Genomic DNA, 21,490 nt, shown 5'->3' with positions numbered 1-21,490 from the left:
TTCAGAAATTGGCCACTTACAACAAAGACCCAATCACTTTTGAGTCGCAGGATGGAAATTGATTCTGCTTCAGTCTGGGTGGATTTCAACAGCCATCAGGGGAAGATAGAAACCGATTCAGCTGCAGTTGCTCATGCCTCTGTGCCAGGTCTGCCCTCTGAGCTGTGCCTGAGCTCATCACCCCCAGCTGGAAGGGCTGGGAGGCAGCAAAAGGGAGCTCCAGCTCTGGCACCAATGCTGGAAGCACTCGTGCTGTCACACACCCCCATCGGGGCACTCCAGTTAGGAAGGGGCTTAACTGAGTTGGCAGGAGAGCCAAGGGCTGAGGGCAGGAGGAAAGGTCAGAGCTCTCTCAGCCTCGCTGCTGGCCCCTGCCGTGGCAGCACATGCCTTTCCTCCTGGCAGGGAACATAAATCCTTCAGTTCTCCTTACCAGAAATGTTAAAATTACCTGGAAAAAGAGAAGAGATTCAAGTGAATAGACAGGATAGATTCAAAGTAGGATAGGTTCAAGTGAAAACTTTTTGACAGAAAACCAGTTGGTGAAGTTTTCCTTAGCACAGGCAAGCAAACTCTTCATCAGCAAAGACGTGGTCTCTTTTTCCTAAAATCAGCCTTCTCCTTGCACCACATCCAGAGGGAAAACTCTGTCTGTGCCTCCAGAGATGCACAGCAGGGAAACAAGGTCCTGGCTCCTCAGCAGAGGCTCCAGCAGGGAATCCCTGCTTTATGCAGAGGGGCAATAAATCTCAGGCAGGATTTGAAGACCAGAGAGGAATTCCTTCCTGTGTTTTCCCTTGCCCAGCTGCCCATGCCTGCCTTTGGCAGATCCTTTTATCCCTTGCACAGCCCCAAAGGCCCTGGTGAGCAGGGTTGTGCTGCAGGTCACACAGGGCAAAGGGAGAGCCCCAGACACCACAGCCAGCAGAACTCCTCATTTGATCAGGGGAAAAACTCCCTCCAGGAGGAGGCAGAGGCTAAAGCAGTGTGTCTGCACACTGCCTGCTTGCATTGTGCAGTGGCATTAGCAGCAAACATGAAAGAAACAGAGGCACTTCTGAGCTGCAGGGATGAGGGCAGTGTAATTGCTCAAGAGACTGCTGGAGTCAGTGATCTAAATCACTCAGCACATTGGAAATTCCTGGGGAATTCCAGCCCAGGTGCTTCCCCACTTCTGGTTATTTGAAGTTTTGTGCTGATAATGGGAAGGCACTGTAAGGCTGGAGATGAGAGATGAAATCCAAACTTCTGTAAGAAATCAAAACGTTTAAGCTCTGCTCTTTCTAAAAGACCTACCTGAGTATTCTCAAACGAAATGAACACACAACCAAACACACCCCAGCTCTCTGCACAGTGATGTGAGGGGCAGGATGGACAGCTCTGTTTGGATGGCAGGGGCTGAAGCACGGGGGCTTGGTTAGCAGAGCACAAATTGTCACTGTGAGTTTGGGGGTGCTGGCAGCTGTGACAGCTCACTCTGCTGACACCCCAAGTGTCCCTGTGCTGGGAGAAAGAGGAATCCTTTCCCTACCCACACACTGCAGGTGCCAGGGCTGTGTGGGTAGGGAAAGAAGAGCTGTCTCACTTTGGGCTGTTATTGAATTTGCCAATCCATGTTCTGCCTCTCCCAGGGCATCAAGGCCAGCTTTGCTGCTGGAGCAATCAGAGCCCTGGCAAAACCCAGCAGGAACAGAAGCAGGGATTGACCAGGCTGCTGGGGCTGCATTCCCACTCAGCTGAACCTCTGGGGTCTCTAGTGCAGTGGAATAGCCTGTTGGAATTTCTGTCAGCTAACTGGACAATCCTCTGCTCCTCCTGGCAGCTGAGGACTGTCCTGCCTTCCCAAGCTCCCAGAGTTTTGTGTCTTGGTGCAAAGAAAAGGAGAGCACGTCAGGGGTGAGCTCCTGGAGCTCCCCTGCAAATATCAGCAATCAGGCATTCTCAACAAAACCAAAAGTCCTCCCTGTTTCTGTGCAATCTGCTCTTCCAGTTAAAAAATTCCTGCCCTGGAAACAACCCCAGGAATCCATAACTGAGTCTGTGAAATCTGCCTTTGCTGTTAGAAAATTGTTTTCCCAGGAACAAGTTCAATGGAAGTCTCCCTCACCCATCTATTCACCCAGATATTTTATCTGCATAAAGGACCTAAAATATACTTGGATTGGTTTTTTTCTGAAATTGAAAAATATTTCATTTGCGCTGAAACCAATCATCCTAAATAGCAGTGCAAATCAGTCATCCTGAATAACAGTGCAAAATAAGCTTATTTACTATTACACTAAGCAACAATTTTGCACCTTGTTGAGTAGGACTCCAGTTTTCATTTTCCCCTGACAGGTTGAAATTATTTTCTGGGTTGATAGACAAGAACTCACAAGAAGCCCTGTAATTTAAGTCATCTTTTTGGTTCTCCATTAAATATCCAGAATATGCATGTTGCTCTAACCTTGCAATAACTCACAACTCCAGCTGTAACAGGTCTCCAACATTCTCCTAAAATAATAATGACCAATAAGAAGAAAATACACATTGGCATCAAAATCAAAAGGTTGAAGATTCTTCAAAAGACTCCAAGATTCCCCAGATTTCTCAGCATCTAGGCCACCTGAAATCTTTTTCTAGGCTTTCAAAATGATCAAACTGCAAGCAAAGGAAGTGACTTTCTCTGTGCCTTTTATCCACTTTTATCTGTACTTTTATAATACCTTCACTGCTTCTTTATAGTGACTGTGAATAGATCTGTGCTCATCCAGAAAGATGTTTTATTGAATTAACAAGATTGTGGGGCTTTGGTGGGGAACACTTGTAGTAATTAGACTTAATAAAAGAATTCTCCCAGCTGATCAGAGGTGTCAAAGGCATCTTGTGATGGAGACCTACCCAACACCACGCTGGCAGGGCCCTAGCTGCACACTCAGACACCACAGACATCCAGGAGATCACTCTGGCTCCTCTGCAGCCTGCTGGTGAGCTCCTTGCTGCAAGAAGAAGAGACAGAAATAACTTGCATTTCTTATAAAAAACACAAAAAATATATAAAAATTGTTAAAAATATAAAAATATTAAAAATTTCAAACTTTTTTTTTCTTATGGTGGCCTTCTCACCCAATTAAGCAAAGAGAATGCCTCCAGATAACACTTTTGGTGCCACCACCAAAGCATCTTTTCATCAGTAAATGCAGAGGACTGCTGGCACTTAATTGTTGCCAAATCCTTGCTGAATTTTAGCTGGGACCTGCAAGGAGCTGTATCAGTTGTGGCTATTGATGAGCTGCTGCTGGGTTGGGATCCTGGAGGGCTGAACCTGCAGGAGCTGTGCAGCAGTGAGCTGTCCCTCGCCAGGGACACCAGCTGTCATTGATGGCACCAATGTCACTGCAGGGCTGCTGCCTCTCCCTTGGCAGATCAGGGCTGGAGTTTGGGGAAGAAACTTGGGGCTGCCCAGTCAGGTGAAAAGAGGAGCCTGACTGTGGGTGCCTGAGATGCCCTGAGTGCTTTTGTGCCATCAGCCACTTCTGTGCTGGCTTCTGAGATGGCATGGACTAGCTCGAGCAGTGTGAAACCAAATATTTAAACTCTCCCACTAATATTTACAGACAAAACTTCATTTTCTTCATAATATTGATTCAGTTTCACCTATTTTTACACGTAGCATAAGTATCCCCAAAGCATGAAATTCCCAGATCCGTGTTCAGCTGGGGAGGTATCAAAATAGAAATGCTTTTCTTGGATCTCCAGTTGCTACTGACAGTAAGTCCTTTCAGCTACAGGAGACAGGAGCTCCAAAATAAGCTTTGAGTCTCCTCCTCACCAAGATCTGGGATTTTAAAGCACAGGTGAGAGTTCTGCTCAGTAGACTCTAATTTTGGCTTGTGAGATACAGAGATGCAAGCTGTGCTATGAGGCCTCTAGTGAACAAAAAGCCACCTCTAATGACAATGACAGTTACCAAGAAAAGGCAAATCACACTCATTTATGCTGGAATGGGTGGATTAAAATGCCCCCAAATTCTATTTATTTTAATGGAGAAACAAGATTTGGAATTTTAAAAAAACTAAGCAAAACTAAGCAAACAGAAAAAAGCCAACCCATCAACTAAAATAAAAGAACCCAACTAAAAAAAAGCAAATCCAATAAATCTGTCTCCTTGGCTTCCTTTGGAACACAATAACAGCTATTTTTTCACAGAGGTATAGTGTTTACTAAGAAATCTGCTCCTAGGGTAAGCTGTTATTACTTCAGCAGTCTCCAGGCTCCAAAAGAAATGAAAATAGTTTCAAAAATGCAAGGGATCCCTGGAACGGAGGATGGATGATGAATTTGTGCCACTCACCACCTTGGTGGCTGTTTGCTTTTCATCAGCAGCCACTGGGAAGCAGGGCCAGGCTGAGGCAGGAGGGGCAAAGCCAGGAGTGGGGAGCATCTATTATTCATCTGCAGTAATTTGTGGCCTGGCAAGAGCTGATGAATCCAATCTTGGGAGTGTTTTATGGTGAGTTAAGGAATCTACAAGGGAAAATTGGTAAAAATATTCGTTCCTGTTGTAGAAATAAGCCAAAGCCCTGAGTGGAAACCCACCCTCTCTGATAACCTGAGGTCAATGAGCAGTGGTCAGCATCTGCCCAAAGCTGGAAAATGGAATGCTGAAGTCAGGGCAAAGGTCAGATTGTGCAGGGGAGGCAGCAGGAGAAGTGAAAGGCAAAGGCTCTGACTCACTGCAGGGTCTGGAGCATCCTGGAAGGTCCCAAAAAATGGGAGGGGACAGCACAGGTGAGGCGTGGGGCAAGAAACAGAGAATGGTCAGGGACAGGAGAACAGAGTGTGGGACAAGAAACAGAGAATGGTCAGGGACAGGAGAACAGAGTGTGGGACAAGAAACAGAGAATGGTCAGGGACAGGAGAACAAAGAGTGGAACAAAAAACAGAGAATGGTCAGTGACAGGAGAACAAAGAGTGGAACAAAAAACAGAGAATGGTCAGTGACAGGAGAACAAAGAGAGTGGGGCAAGAAACAGAGAATGGTCAGTGACAGGAGAACAGAGTGTGGGGCAAGAGAACAGAATGGTCAGGGACAGGAGAACAGAGAGTGGGGCAAGAAAACAGAATTCTTGGATACAGGAGAACAAAGAGTGTGGGACAAGAAAACAGAGAATGGACAGGGACAGGAGAACAAAGAGTAGGACAAGAAAACAGAGCATGGTCAGTGACAGGAGAACAAAGAGTGAGGCAAAAAACAGAGAATGGTCAGGGACAGGAGAACAAAGAGTGGGGCAGAAAATAGAGAATGGTCAGGGACAGGAGAACAAAGAGTGGGGCAAGAGAACAGAGCATGGTCAGGGACAGGAGAACAGAGTGTGGGGCAAGAGAACAGAGAATGGTCAGTGACAGGAGAACAGTGTGTGGGACAAAAAACAGAGAATGGTCAGTGACAGGAGAACAGAGTGGGGCAAGAAAACAGAGAATGCTTGGATACAGGAGAACAAAGAGCACTTGGTTGGGAAGAACAAGGGGCAAGGAGAATTCAGGCAAGGCAGGAGAGGTCTGACACAGCCCCAGCCCCCCTCCAGCACAGCAAAGCCAGGTTTCTTGGGGCACACTGAGAACACCCCAGAGCTCTGCTGTGACCTGAAATGGCCTCCATTGGTTTGAGCTGCAGGGGATCCCTGGAATCAATCCTGGACAATCCCTGGGTTTCAGCTGAGCTCCAGCTCAGAGCTGAACCTCATCCCATCAGCAGCACAAACACAGCACAGGCAGCCACTGCAGCTGCTTCTGGCTTTGTGCCTGCATCCTAAAAATCTGGCTACCACAGGAAGATTTTCCTAACAAATGGAATTTGTGTGTTGGTCAGTGCACTTGGGAACAGAGAGAATTTCTGCTTCATCCACTGGGGCAGGAAGGAGCAAACCAATCTCAATTTTCTCTTTCTTTTCTATGTCATAAAGCTAAAAATAGCACAAACACTGTTCCTAATAAAAATCTGCATTTATTGATTTTGAGAGTGGTGTGAGGGTAACTAAATTTAAAAGTTTAGTTCATAAACACCGACTTGTCAAGGAAAGGAACAAATCTTTTTAAAGAAGAAATGAATCACTCTCATAATTGTAAAGCCTAATAAAATAAAAACTCATTTCACTGTTACTCCAACCCCTTATTACGAGCTACAATTTATACTATATTACAAATCCTCCTAAAGGTAATAAATTTGATGTTGAAAAACTTAATATAAAATCTAATTATATTTAATTTGATTGAATTAGAATGGATTTTTTTTTTCCTGTAATCTTGTTTAATTCAAAACATTTGTAAAACACCAAAATTATTAACAAGGCCTAAAAAACTCTTAATCTGAAGTTATGGACTTGAGTAAATGCCTACCTTCCTCTCCACCACAGGAGATGAGAATGGAAATCTCGTGTTGTGGGCCAAATTCTGGCACAGGCAGCCTCTGCCTCTGCTCTGCTGAGCTCCCTCTGTGTTCTTGGGATCCACAGTTTTAAAGGCAGGCAAGAAATAGGGCACAGGGAGTGCAGAGTGTTTCTACAAGTCACTGTTTCTCTGAAAATGCACAGGAATCTCAGTGCTTGTCTCATCCCATTTACCCTGAAAGAGTTCCTGATTTGCAGGAGTGAAACCTTTTCCTTTTCAGGAAAGGTGTTTGTTCTGGCCTGAGCCTGGGCCAGGGTTCCACCCATTGCTGCTACCCCCGATCCTGATTTATCTGGAATGGGACAGTCATGCCCATGACATTCTCACTGCCCAGCTGAGGAGTTTAAACTTCCACTTGATGGAGGAAATCTGCTTTAAACCAGCTCCTCTTGTGTGTTTTGCACAGGGTGTAACTTAAGTGAGCTGAAAACCCCCGGTACTCAAACTCAACGCTTTCAACTTTTGTTCTTCCTCTTTTCCAATGCTGTTTTCCCTCTCTTTTCCAGTGCTGTTTTCCCTCTCTTTTCCAGTGCTGTTTCTCCTCTCCTTTCCCCACAAAGCTGGCCCTGTGAGCTCTCTGCTGATGGCTCTGCAGAGATGTGCTGCTCCCTTCTTGCCGCGCTTTGCCAACCGCGCCTTCCAGCTCCGCCAGGGGAAGGAGCTTTCCTCCTGCCAAAGCCTCCTGCACAGGCTCCAGCGGTGGATGAGAGGGCAAAAAATTGCCAGTCCTCGTTGCTGACCTCCAGGCAGCTTTTCCAGCTGCCAATTCCTCCTCCCCCTGCAGGTCTGGGGGTTTGTTTGCCGTGAATGAAAGATTGGGTGGCGCATCTTGGACACCTCCAAGATTGGGTGGTGCATCTTGGACAGAAGTTCCTGAGCAAAGCTCTCCTGTCCTTGCCTTTCTTCCCTTCTTTGTGTGCTGCAGATCTGGCTGCAAAACATCCCCACAACCCAGGAATCAAAAGAAAAGAAAATTCACTCTGAGAAGAGCGGCCACCATTGATATGCTGCGTATAAAAATGAGTTCTATGCAGAAAATATTTAGGCAGATTTTTAAAATTAACACCTTTGGCTTTCTTAAAGGTTGATTCACTTCAGCGACTCAGTAGATCATGGTTTTCGCTTGATTTTTTTCTGTGCTGTGAAATAAGCTTGGTTTATGTAGCAAAAACATTATGATTTCACATTTAGCAGCATAGAAATTGCCTTCTGTTCAAATTCATGCTTCCCTGTAAGATTCCAATTCCTTCCAGTGAGCAGGGGTTCATTATCAGAACACAAAAATGCCTTCTGTGAGCAAACTGAGCCTTGCCACCACAAGCTGGGACGAGTTTGTATTGACAGGATGGCAGAACCTAAAGAAATTTTAGGTTTGCATTTGGTATTTACTGAATCAAATTGTGGCAATCAGCTGAGATTATGTCTAAATGATTTTACACAGTTTACACAGTTTAGTTCAGTGATCATTAGAATTTTGCATCTTGGATTTATATGTGAGCAACCTCCAAGAAACCAAAGTCTTGAAGCACTTGCACAAAACAATCTCAATACCACTGCTCAAGGTATTGTTTGTTGTGTATATAAAATTAAATTCTGAATGTGTTAGCGAGGCTATATCACACATTGATTGAGTTTATTGGCAAAATGGAAAAATTCCAGTTAATATTTAAGTTGGGTTAGAACGGAATTCAATATCAGTTTTGCATTTTGAATAAAATGGATGGAAATCTGAGAGAAATCTCAAAATCTTAACAATGTTGAGATATTAAAAGGTTTCCATATTAATATTCAATAGATAATTCAATAATATTCAAATAGATCACAAAACAATAAAAAAGCACACAGAAAAGCTGGATGAACCGAAACACCTTCTGAAAAACAAATATTTAAACATTATCAACATTCAAATAAAAATATAAATATCTACAACATTTGCTTTAGCTTGATTTGGTTAGTTAAAAATGAGCAATCCTGGTTTTGGGGAATTGCTTTTTCTGTAAAGGACTTGGCTTTTTGAAAAAAGTTTTGAACAGTTCTGTGCACAAGACTGAAGTTGAGTCCACATATTTGTGGTTACAACTGTGATGTATGGATATAAAAATGTGAGTTCTATAATATTCCTGTCAAATATGGGATCTTACTTAAACTATATTATTAAAAAATAACTCCATCCTGAGGTTCCCCTCTTTGGCTGGCATTTCTGTAGTTCCTGTTTAACATTATTTCTGTTTTAGGAATGTTCTCCAAACATTCTGCTTTGCTGTTACGAATGACAAAAAAACCCCAAACCATATCAGCTGATGCATGCTCAAAAGAAAGTTTGCTCTCAGTAATCTTTAGGACAAAAGGTAAAATTCAAATGGCGTTTTCCAGCAACACAAACCCACTTCAGACTCTGGGAATCCTACCAGAAAACACGGACCTTATCTTCCTGCCCATTAAAAACAACATCCTGTTTCCACAGATTTCAGCAGAGTAATTTATGACAAGGGAAGCGAAAGATAAAGCTTGTGCTAAACTCCCTTCACTCAAACTGCACTGTGGGAGTAAATCTGGAGCTTGGGAGCCCGCAGGGAATGAGGAGCCCCAACCCTGCCCAGTGCCCCTGCCTGCCTGGGGGTCCCTGTCCCTGTCTGGGGGTGCAGGGGGAGCTCCCCCTGCCATTTGCTCCCTGCGTCACCACTCGGTGACGAGCAGCTCCCTCAGCACCCTCCCACAGGGAGATCTGAGCATCCAGACATTCAAAAACAGATGGGAAGGGGGAGAGGCAAAAGCCTCAGTGTGACCAAAATAGTAATTTTTTTCTTAGGAGTTTCAAGAGCTCGGAACAATCCCTCTCCAGGTCTGACCTAATGGGCTTGAAATGATCCCCAGCACCAGGCAGGGAAATAAACCCATTTTGGGCTGCATGTTGGAATGCACAGCGAGGGGCTGGGATGCTCTGAGGAGAAATATCCCAGCCTGAATGAGTTTGCATTTGAGGTTTTATTTATTTGCAATGTAACCTTTACATATTGCAAACTCTTCTGGAGGTGGCAAGCAGCTCGCTTAAGATGTTTCTTTTAATTGAAAGAAAAAAGCCTTAAACCAAATACCAGCAAAGTGAATTCTCTGATTTATTTGCAGTAATGTTCTAGCAGCAGAGAAGGGGTGTAAAGAATGTGCTGCTTCCCCCAACTCATAATCTTTCACAATATTTAAATGTTGTTTAACAACAAGCAAATAAAAGGAACATTTAATATGAAAGCAGCTACTGAACTGAAAAACACGACTCTGTAATTGAAGAATAATTTAACTGTTCTTTTTATTTGTCCATTTCCTCATCTACACCACGATGGCATTATGACCACCTTCAGTAGGGTGGGAAATGGGAAAATGCAGCACAAGGGCATGAAAATTAAAATAATTAGCATGCACATGCTATCTCTGCCATTCCTGCATAAACCACATCCATTTTTGCTGCTGGCTGGCATTTATTTAGTGCTGAATTTGCACAAGTGGCCATTGCTAAAGTTCATCCTTTGGAGCATCCCAGCTTACTGATTGCCAGAGAGGTATATGCAATAGTTTGACAAATCCCCCCAAACTGCTTGAAGGGTCCACTCAGCAAGGCCTGAACATTGTTTCAATGTCACCTGTGCAGGTTTGCAAAAAAAGCACCACGCCAGGGGAGTGTCTCACTGCTTCCTCCCAACTGAAATGGCATTCTGTGAAAAAAACTACATCAGCATCCATCTCTAAAGCATCAGTCCCTGGCTGGATCTTTAATTTGATTTGTTTGAAATCCCCAAGGTCTAAACTGAATTCTGTACTTTTGCAAAAACAAAGCACTGCCTGATTGCTGTATTAAACACAGATGTTGCTGACTTGCACAAAGATCCTGAAGTCACGTTTTGTTTTCCTTGTTCAAAAATTAGTGTGATCTTTAAACAGCTGCTTTGTTGAGTCCACAGGTAGCTGCACTTTATTTGGAGAGAAATAACTCCTATATATGGCATCCATATGGTTCCTTCCCTTCAAAGGCTTAGTGGGAATTAGGTAAACAAACAAAAACTCCTACCTCGAACTGCAGTGTACAGGGCAGGCTCTGCTTCTGTAGGATGGCAGAAAGAATGCTGTGAAGAGAAGAATACAAGGATCTTGTCAAGTCCAATAGCAGCACGAAGGTGGTAACTGGGGTCAGAAGTCTTTCCATTTACTGGGTGTTAAAGCCAACAGCATTTGGCTGAGTTTAAATCCTGACACCTGGGGAAGAACCTGCAGTATTGGGGCCTTCAGGTGGGAGTTCAGCTTTCCAGGGGGCTCCCAGAGGAGCAGTGAAAATGTAGGAATGAATTGAAGTAAGACTTTTACCTGGTTCACATCTGCATTACAAAAATAACAATAGCTCCTGGACTGTGAACAACAAGCATTTGGAGAAATGGGGTCAGGAATCTCATCATCCTGAGTTAGAGATCACCTTCTGTGTTCTTCTCAGCACTCTGCCTCACATGCTGCCAGGGAGGATTTATTTCATTCTTGCACGAGTACAAAAGGGGCTCCTATCAAATCCCTGCACTTCAACTTTCAGCTCCTCCAGCATTTGATTTCCTTGCTTGCCTTGCTCCTTTACAATTTTTGCTTGATTTGATTCTTGTATTTGTGCCTTGTCAGAACACTACAAACATCTCTTTGCTTTGTGATACGGGCAGGAAACACTTTGATGGCTCTGCTGTTCAATCCCAGCTTAATTTGTAAGTGATAAGTTGGAAGGTTTAATCTCAGTGCCCACATGGCCCATCTCAGAACCAGATCACACTTTGGCAGCAGTGGCAGGCTCGGCTCAGCAAAGCCCTGGACTGACAGACTGCAGTGGGCCTGGAGATGCTCCTGGGGAAAGCTGATTCATCTTTTATCATGGTGGAAATATTCATGCTTCAGTTATCTCATATGGAAAAACAGCATTTTCAAATCAAAGGATTCTTATGGACAGCTATGAAATCAGATTTTTCTTGGAGTCCCTGCTCTGTGTGTAAGAATCGTTTTTACCTGAGCCAGGGCTCTAAAGAGCAGGGACTGTGTCCAGCCAGCTTTTCTGGGTCCCAGAGGTGTGAAAACAGAATGTGGAGAGGTGGGTGCACGCTTCCATGTTATATCAATATAACATAACAATATTAATAACTATTAATATAATAAAATAGACACAGCATTAGTAACCTAATGCATCCTCACCATCAGCAGGTTCCACTGCAGACAAACTCCTCAGTGGTCTTTGTTGCCTTCACCAGGAGGTCAAGAGAACAGAAGTTCTCTAATTCCAGCTCTTCAGACAGATGGGCTCAAAGGCAGGGCAGCTGGAAAGGGAGACATTGCAAGATCTGCTCTGATACATCAGTATAAACCTGGAAGTGCCAGTATGAAATACCTTTAAAGTGAAGAGAAATGTACTTCAATAGATCTTTTTCCTGTGTTTTCTACAAGGAATGAAGCGTTGCATTAGAAAGGGTGTGCCAGCTCAGCAGAGAGCCCACAGGGCCTGGCTCACAGCCCCAGCTCAGGGCTCCCTGGTGGCTGCTGGGCTCCTGAGCCAGGCACTGCTCCTGCCCCTGGGCAGCCCTGCCTCAGCCAGCCAGGACAGGAGAGCTCCCACTCCACCATCCCAGTGCCAGCAGCCTCCACTTGCTCTGATTTGGGATTGAAACTGGGGCTGGGATTTGTACCACATTTTCCATCCCAGTTCCAACCTTTGCTCCAGTCCTGTGTCACCTTCAGCACCTCACTCTGCTCTGCAGAGACTGAATGTTATTCTTCTTTTTTTCCTCCTGCCCTTTCCTTCCACTTCCTGCTGAGTGAAATGTGATGTTGCCTCCGTGCAGCCTCCAAGCTGCTGAGGAGCTGTGTCCAGCCACTGCAGAGCTTTAGGGATTCTGCTCCAGCAGCTGCTCAGCCTGGCACTGAGGCACTCACAGACAGAGTTTTTCACTGCTGCTCACACCAGCTCAGCTCTGTGGAAGGAGATGGAAAAAAGTTATTCCCATGGAAGGTGAAGCAGTGACTGGCTGGCAGAAGCTGCCTCTGTGGATAATGATCATCCCTGGTATTTCTTCATCATTCCTGGAGAGCACAGCCATCAATCCATGCCTAATCCAGACAATGGATTTCTCCCATAAAGTCCCCACATAGCAGGAAATGACAACTGCAAAAGCTGATTTATCCAAGCTGCTCTGCCTGCTCCTATTCCATGGCAGAACAGATAATATGCTGACAGACAGACAGCTTAAGGCTGAGCTCTCACTTGATCTCATTATGTGCCAACTGATGCAAGTTAGGAACTAAAGTAGTAAACTGTCACGTAGCAAACAAAACTTTTGTAACAGCTTGTAGAAATTGTTTCCAGACAAAGCCAATCAACTTTAATTCTTTTGTTTTCTTGAAAAAGTAGCCTAGACACTGACCTGTGCCACTACAGCTTCTTGTGGAATAATTCCAATAAAAGCTGCTCTATCAGAGAAATATTTGAAAGAACAGCAGCACTTGACAAGTTCTCATGTATGCCTAAAATGAAAATTATTAGTGATTGATTAGAGCCAATTGCATCTAGGTCAAAATGTTAAATACAGATGTAGCCATTTACCCAAGAAGAGGTTGGAGTGACATTTATTCCTGTTTGTTGGGCTGAAAACAACCAGGGTGTGACTCCCTTCCACAAACAAAGCAGGGTTGGGATTTCCTGCAGTCACACCACAGCCTGGCACATCTGGGGGCTGGCTGCACCAAGGAGACAGGCAGGTCTGGGACTGGCAGTCTGGCAGAAGCAGAGAAGTGGAAGAGCTCTCTGAATCATATAGGGGTTGGCTATATTTTTAAGCTTTCTCAACATGATACAGTTCCCCACAAAAATGTTTGGGTTTAGATGAGCCTATTCTGCAGGACTGAATTAACAACAGCAAAGAAAAAAGTAAGAAATCTAATTAGTGCTAATCCTCCAAAATACATAAAATATTTACCCTTTTTTTTTAACTTGTCCATTTCCTTGACTTTGAAAGTCATTCCTTTCTGCTGGCTTCATTTTGACACTTCATTAGCTGGGTCACCACCTCTTGCTCCAGTGAGTAGGGGTTATTTTTCATGCCAACACAGACAGAGGATTCAGACCTGATTTGTGTTGCAGGTAATAAATGGCAATTATCTGCACCTGCTTCTGATGGGAATCACTGTCTGTTCTGGGGGAACTAAATCTTTGTACCTTTGATGGGAGTGGATTAAAGTATAAGCAGCCCCTCTCTGGTAACTGCCTGGGGCAGACCCCCAGAGGTCATGCATCCAACCTGGTGACATTACTGGCAGTTTAGTGATGAGGAGGAAGGAAGACAGTGGATACTTCATCAAGCAGATAAGCATATGAAGTTTTGCCTTAAAGATTTAGTGGAACAACAGACACAGGACTGGAGGATGGACAGGGAGGAAAGCACAGCCCTGCTGTGGCTGCTCTCCTTCACTCAGAGCACCCAGGACAAATGGCAAATTCCTCTTTTTCCTCCAGCCTTTTCCTAGAGGTGCTATGACAAAAATCAGGGAAAGAGGAGACCAAGCTCAGCTTCAAGAAATGTAGTTAAATTTCACATTTCATGTGAAAGGTGCCAGACTGGATGCACAAGAGTTGGAAATTCCTGGAATTGTGAAAGGGTGGGGTTGGCAGGGACCTTAAAGATCCCCTAATCCAACCCCCCTTTCCTGGACACAGCCACCTCCCACTGCTCCAGGCTTCTTAAATCCCCATCCAGCCTGGCCTTGAACACTTCCAGACTATTTATAGAGCAGACTCAGCACTGCCACAGTACCACCAGCTTTGTTTTCTCTGACTGTAGCAATATCACCAGCAGAAAGGAAACCTGTCCTAACTCATCCACTTAAAATTCAAACTTTGATTTTATCTCTCTTCAAACCCACCAGTGGTCAGTGGGCTGTCTGCAGTGTGTAAAACTCTGCATTTCCCCATCCTCACGAGGAGCTCACACTCAAGGCTGCCTCTTCCTGGGCTGAGAGGCTCAGCACAGGCATCACATCCAAAGCCACTCTGCTGCTGTCCCTGGGATGCAGCACTTCCCAGTGGGCTTTTCCTGGCCATGCTTTACATGCATTATCATGCTCTGCAGGAAACTCAGCAAGCACAGCAGCTTGCCAGAGTAAAAGCAGTTGGTTGGGGCCTCTTGTAATACAGCAGTTCAGCAGTTGAAAGGATTGTCTGTACATTTTGCAGCAAGGAAAAAAAAAGGTGTTGAATAAATATATTCCATGGAGTGGGAAACACGAGCATGAGCCTGGAGTACTCTGAGGAATGCTAACACAGCCAGGATAATGCTGCCTCCTGCTTCTGGGAAGATTATTTTCCAGCCTGAGAAAATGATAGGGCCACAAGTTATACGAAAGGAGATGGCAGGAAGCAGAAATACATCTTTTTCAGATGTGCATTAAGAGAAAATAGTGATGATTATTGAGACGTATGACACAGCAATTCAGCTCCAAGATTCTGATCTGAGATTTAAAACCTCAAACTAGGATTAGGCTCCTAAACTCACCAGGAATTTAAGTTTTAATCTGCACCCTCCTCTTCATAATTTTCTACTGACTAATGTGGTTGATATCCCAGATGGATGAAATCTGACCAAAAGGTCAGGACTTTATTACCAAAATTCTGATATATACATATATATATATACACACCAAAATTCTGTCCAGACTGATGAACAGAAGGGTCTGATACACAGTTCTGCCCAGTGCACTATTTAGAGCAATATTATTTATTTGGTGCCTCTGCAGGCAGTGGGACTGAAATCCCAGGGACAGCTGAAGGCACACAATGGAAAGGGACACTGTAGATTTTCTAAACCTCAGGTAATTGTGAGATGAGCCTTAGTAAAACATCTCAGTGTATCCTTTCTGTTTGGGAATGCAATTGCTCACCTCCTGCCACGCTGGCTCTGTTTACCTGTGTGGCAGCAGTGGTTAAACATCTCCTGCCTGCAACATCTGTCAACAACTGGAGGGGTTTCAGGCTGTGAACTGAAAAACTCTGATAACAGGAGAGAAAGCCTGGCCCAGTGACCCAAAACAAAGGGAGCAATGGATGTAAAAGGGTAATGCTGGGAGAAAGAAGGGGAGTTCTGAATTAACCTGGGATGATGATGTGTTCTGACAGAATGAAGCAGCTCCTGCTCGCCCTGCTCAAGCTACGTGGCAGCAGAATGGAACAAAAACAGATGTAGGCTTTGCCAGCAGTGGATAATAGAGTCTCTCCTCTCATACATGAGTAAATAGAGCTGCTGGGATAAATTCTGTCAGCAGCCACTAAAAATACAAGTAATTAGACATATATTTAATAGGCTAGATTTAATACATATTCATTTGAAAAGTCCATAAAGCTATAGCACAAACTCCCAGAGGACCATGCATGCTTCCTGTGGGATGTTTTGTTGGGTTTATCTGCAGGATATATTGCCCCTATTACAGCAGCTCCTGGTGCAGCTCTGCTCCATCCACATATCACTTCCACTAGGAGCTGTGGAACAGCTGCATGAGGAAGGGTTTTGTTGGCTTTGATCTCCCTGTGCTCCTGCTGGCTCTCCCAGCTCAAGCCCCTCATGGCTGGAGGGAGCAGCAAACCATAACCCTCACATCCCTGGGTGCCACTGGGCAGGGAGCTCTTGCTTCTCCCAGAGGGATGATTCCTTGTCTGCCTTGGATTTCTCATTTCACTGGAGTCTCCTGGCACCATTAAACAATTTTATATTTCCCTTGTAGCAGCAGCTGCAGCCCACTGTGCAAATATCCCCCAGGGCTGCCCAGCTCTGCCCTCCCCTGGCCTCTGACCACCCTCACCCTGGTGAAATGGAATCAAATAAAGAACTCTGCAAGCCCCAGGAGCACTGCCCCAGCCCCTGGCTGCTCTCAGAGCATGGGCTGCTGCTGCCACTGCTGCACAGGCTCGGCCTCAGAGCAAGGCTCAGGCATGCCAGGGCTCAGGGTCTGCCTGGAAAAGCCTTTTCTGTGCACTCAGAAGTGCCCAGGAATCTTTCCAGGTCTGTACTGCCCTTGCAGACTGAGGATATTCCACCCCCCTTTCAATTTTCTAGTTAATTTTAGTGGTTAGCACTGTCAGTCCCAGGTAAATATGGCAGCAGTAGCTGTACCTTCTCATGGGGAGAAAAAAGACCTGCAGCTCGGAAGATCTTCTCCTGTCCTTTTCAGGAATTTATTAAAACTAATTTTGAACTATGGGAGCCTTTCCTGGGTCCTAATTTGAGCCAAGGCTCCTAGAGGACCATGCTGTTTTGTGCAGCTTGGTTTGACCATTTGAGAGCAGGGAAGAGATGCTTCCCTTGGCTGAGCAGTCCTGTGCTGATATTTCAGGGTGGTGGTTGGAATTCTGGCCATCACTGGCTCCCAGAGGAATGCTGCCTGAGAATGGCATGCTATTGATTGAAAATGTGGATAGCACCATCATGCTTTGAAAGCCACAACGAGCAAAAACAAAAATAATAATTCCCCAAATGCCAGTGTAATAAATAAAATAGCAGGAATCATTTAAAAAGATTGCAGTGTAGCCTCTGCAAATTTCTCTTGTGACATTCAAGACATAGAAATGTGCTTTTTCTGGGATTATTTTTACAAACATGCCTGCATAAATATTCTCAGTATGTAATAGCCTCCCTCTCTCACATCCCTCAAACTGTTTGCTGTCATTCTACTCCAGGACAATTTCTGCTACCCAGGAATTCCTGAAGCTTGCTGGCTCCCTGCAATGGAAATGGTGCCCAGGCTGTGCCTGAAAGGAGCCCAAGGAACCTGTCACACAGATGGAAATCTGACAGTTGTCCCCTTGGCAGTGTAATTACCCTGCTGGGTCAGCGTGGGAAGGAAAGCTGTGTTTCCTTGTGTGAGGAGCTCCTCTGGCTCAGCAATTGTTCTCTGCTGCTGCTGCTGCACCCACCAACATCAGATGGATGAGCTGGGCCCTGGTTCCCAGCACAAGTGCACTGCAGCAAGGTAAAATGTTCAGTTGGGCATGCATAAAAGTTCCTGATGGGAGTCCAGGGGAGGATGTGGGACTGACAGGCAGACCCAGGAAGGTTTATTTAAATAAAACCAGGCCATGTTGATGGAGGGTGCTCCTCTTCTGCCATTCCCAGTGCCTTGCCAGCACATCTTTGGTTTCATTTGCATGGCCAATAACAGCAGAGCAGCCCAGTCTGCAGCCCTTTCACTCTTTAACATCTCCTGCAGAACTGCAAAGCTGTCACTGCAAACCACTGGGGACTCATTCTGCCCTGAATATTTCCCCCCGGGCACCCAAGGCACATTTGGGTGCTGAGGCTTTGCCCAGCAGCAGGCAGAGGGGTGGAGACCCTGCATGGCAGAAAGGAGAAGGTGAAGAGAGGTGAAGATCAAACATCACCTGGGCAGAGCTCGGGGCTCTGTCCCTGCACCCTCAGCAGAGGAAATCCCTTGCAAATCCCTCTCAGCCTGCCACTGACACTTCACCAAGGCTTCCCTGGCAGCTCTGAACAATCCTCTCAGGGGTCCCTGGTGGGGTCCCTGGGGTGCCCTGCAGGCTCAGGAGCTGACTCCATGACCTCTGAGGGTCCCTTCCAACCCAGACTATTCTGTGGTCCTGTGACCCCGGGACAAATTCAGCACTGAAAATCCCTGCAGGGCAGGAGAACTGCTCCACCCTGGGGGGTCCCAAGCCTTACAAGAAGCCACTTCAGAAGAGGGGGACTAACGTTAAGAATCTTTCAATGTCATCTTCTCCGTTTCCTGAATGTACAATGACAAAGGAGTGAAGTGTTGAAATGGATGTCCTTGCCTGGCAAAGTAAATAACTGAATTTTGCTGCCCAGCAAAGCAGGAGCACATGAATGTGAATGCTGTGGTTTGTACCTCTGTGTTGTCCTAAAAGATCTGCCAGCATTGCTGCCACAAACAGAGCTGAAACGCTGCAAAAATTAGGGAGCTGATTTCTCTGACAATTCTCAGAGGTCCTGTCTGCCACCAGCCCCAAAGTCTGCTGGGATTATGTGGTGTTTCTGTGTGGTGCACAGAATGTCTGCCTTGAAGCAAAGTATTGCAGTGTGTCAAATAAAACAAATTTAACAGCAATCAGCTGCACTAATTGGAATGACAGTGACATTCTGCACTACACTTCGGAGTGGAAATACCTGACAGACAGCATCCTGACATTTGACTGAGATCCCCTGCTCAGCCTAACCACATTTGCTAGAAATGCTGCAATTACAGTATTTACACAGTGTCTCAAGCCTTTGACACAAGAAATTCTGCTTATAGAAGGAATAAGTAGATCTCTTACTCTGTGAAAGAAGGATCTCCTTTTAATTTAATACTGTCAATGCAAAAAAGAAAAAAAGCCCAACCACACTACTGACTTAAAATCACATTTCCTCTGATCCTACATTGAAAACCAGGGTTTGTTATAAACACAGTTGCAAAAAATTAGGATTTTTGTCCTTTTTTTTTTTCTTTTTTCTGAGACCAAGCAAGAAGCTCTTGGTGTCACCAGTGAGACAGCTGGCAGCCACCCACCTGCAGGAGGAGTCCTGGCCAGCTCCCACCCCATGCCACCCCTCAGCTCAGGGAGGTGAGCTGGCACTGGCACAAAATCACTGCTCACTTGGCATTGTGCAGCCAGCCTGGTGAGCCTGACTGTGGGGAGGGCTCTGGGCAGGGGAGACATGTGTTCACTAAAAAAAACCCAATCCACACGAGCAAGAAGGACTGCATGAGAAATAAATGATATTATACCTCATTAATGCACAAGAATTAACAGCTGCCAGTGACAATTAACTGGATCAAAAGCTGCTTTGGGAGGGAGGCCACTCCCTCTTCCAGGTAGAACCCAACTCAGAGGGCCAGCCTGTGGTGACTCCCCAACACCAGAAAACAGAACTCATTCTGGATAAAATAGTGTTTTCAAAAGTCAGGATTTTGGGAATAAAGTTCAGGAATTCTTAATGAGCTTGGGGCAGTGATCACAGAGTGCAATCCCAAAGCCAGCTCCAGAGCAGGCACCTTTACTGTGACTGGGATGAAAAAGTTCAACTTTGGCTTTTCAGAGGAATCCTGTGCTGAGATACCCCCAGTGCAGCTCCCTTAAAACTGAGAGCTAAAACGAGGATGTTTAAAATTCAGATCTCAATCTTTCTGCACTTTTTTCTTTTCCTAGCAATTAAACAGGATAAAGTTTAATTAAAAATGTTAAAAAAAAAAAAAGCACACTGCACAGAGCTGGGGACATGAGAAACTTACAGTGATAAAGAAGCTCAGAGTGCTCCTGCCACCTTAGTTCACTGATGATTAAATTGTTTTAAATATTAGCCATAGTTAGAGCTGTGCAAAACAGACTTTGTTGTTCAGAAATTACACACAACTTTTCAATTTCATAGAATTCTGCACTGCCTCAGTTATGGGCTCCATTTGCAGGGCTGATGAAGTAGCTTTTTGCATCAAAAATGCAAATATACACTCATTTCTGATGCAAAACACTCTTTGCCTGAACACTCTTACGTCTGCTGTGATACTGGCCTGTTTGAGCTCAACAAATTTTTCTGTTCCTGGAACTTCACAGCACATTATGGGCTCACACCAGCCCCACTTGGGGATAAAGAAAACATCCTTTAAGTTATGCAAAACATTCATAACAAAATGCAAATACTGCTTACAGTGTGCAGCAGCTCCTGCTCTAAAGTGCACCCAGCCACCAGCCCCATGGAAAGTGTTCAGTCAAACTCTGTGCTGGGGTCCTGCAGGGAGGCTGGGCCCAGCTCGAGGTGTGAGCCCAGAGAGGGATCTAGATAAATTTAACTCTGCCACCTGCAGAATGAGATTCATTTCCTCATCTCTCAGGAGGTTTTCTGGCAGGGGGCTGCCTCCTCTGGGGGAGAGGAAACCAACAGTCAACAGATTGGATTTTAATTCCTCCCCTGTTGAAATGAACTGGGGCCAAAACAATTATTGCCATCACAGGCTGCTGGGTGGGCACAGACTGATGGATTTACATTCTGCCAGGACAAGAAAAACACAAACCTCTGCTTCCCTCAGCCTTGCAAGGAGGGAGGCAGCCCTGGCCACTGCTCCCTGACAGAGCAGCACAGGTCCCCTCTTCCTCCCACACATTTACCCTGCACCAGGGAAAAACCCTCTCGTTCAGGGCTCCATGTTCCATTTCCCTGCAAGCTGCACCTATAAACCAATTTTCAGCCCAGCCCTGGTCAGTGCTGCCTCCTCAGGGGATGGCCACAAAGCTGTTTGTCCCCACTGGAACCAGCTCACACCCACCAAGGGGTTCTGGGCAGTGGGGAAGAGAAAACCTCATTGCAGAAGGGCCCATGGAGAGAGCAGCCCAGGGAGGGCCCAGCAGTGGCAGCCTTGCTCAGGGGGCAGCTCAGCTGAAAGCCATTCCCAGGGGCAGAGACAAGGGCAGGGTGTTCTGACAGCACCTCCTGGCCCTCAGGGCTGCCTTGGCTGAATCCTGCCTGCAGGAGTGGAGTGAGGGCTGCCAGGAGAACTGGAGGATCTGCTCCCCCTGCTTCAGCTCGCTGAGTTTGGTGTCTTTAGAAAATTCTCCCACCTGTTCTGTTGGACAGTCCTTGCTTCTCCAGTTGGAAAATGCAGATGTTCACCAGGAACTCCAATTTTCTGCTCTGCAAAGGGCAGCCCTGGAATGGTGTGGAGGGACACAAACCAACTGAGACAAAACACACAGTGGGAGGAAAATTGGCTTCACAGGTGGAAAAAATCTAAGGTTCAACAGAAACCTCGTGGTTTAAATCAGCCATCAGATTGTGCCTGATCTTTCACACCTGCTCCTTTCTAGACTCAGGCACCTGCAACTGATCCCCCATGAAAGAAATCTGATGAAAATCCAAATGAAAGAAAATGATGACTGTGTTGGTACTGGATTGTAACCAAAATTGCAGGCTCTGCCTTCATTAGGAGCAAACAGGATATTAATGTGGGAAAAGCAGCATACTTTGCATGGAAAACATCTTCATGATCAAAGATCTGT

The 21,490-nt window shown here is 45.5% G+C and overlaps 1 long non-coding RNA gene across 1 annotated transcript in view; it reads right to left on the bottom strand.

Annotated features, from left to right (window-relative positions):
• Positions 1 to 21,177, bottom strand: part of LOC132333861 (uncharacterized) — a 59,051-nt gene extending 37,874 nt beyond the window's left edge. Inside the window, exons 1-6 of the long non-coding RNA XR_009488276.1 lie at positions 21,053 to 21,177; positions 11,641 to 11,762; positions 10,490 to 10,544; positions 6,379 to 7,360; positions 4,334 to 4,506; positions 21 to 2,978 (exon numbers count right to left, since the gene is read on the bottom strand). This is a non-coding gene — a long non-coding RNA (uncharacterized LOC132333861). The remainder of the gene's footprint in view (positions 1 to 20; positions 2,979 to 4,333; positions 4,507 to 6,378; positions 7,361 to 10,489; positions 10,545 to 11,640; positions 11,763 to 21,052) is intronic.
• Between the last annotated feature and the right edge of the window lie 313 nt (positions 21,178 to 21,490).

The sequence above is a fragment of the Haemorhous mexicanus genome, chromosome 14, assembly GCF_027477595.1.
Source record: "Haemorhous mexicanus isolate bHaeMex1 chromosome 14, bHaeMex1.pri, whole genome shotgun sequence".
NCBI classification, from domain to species: domain Eukaryota; kingdom Metazoa; phylum Chordata; class Aves; order Passeriformes; family Fringillidae; genus Haemorhous; species Haemorhous mexicanus.
This window is presented reverse-complemented; position numbering and strand designations above follow the sequence as displayed.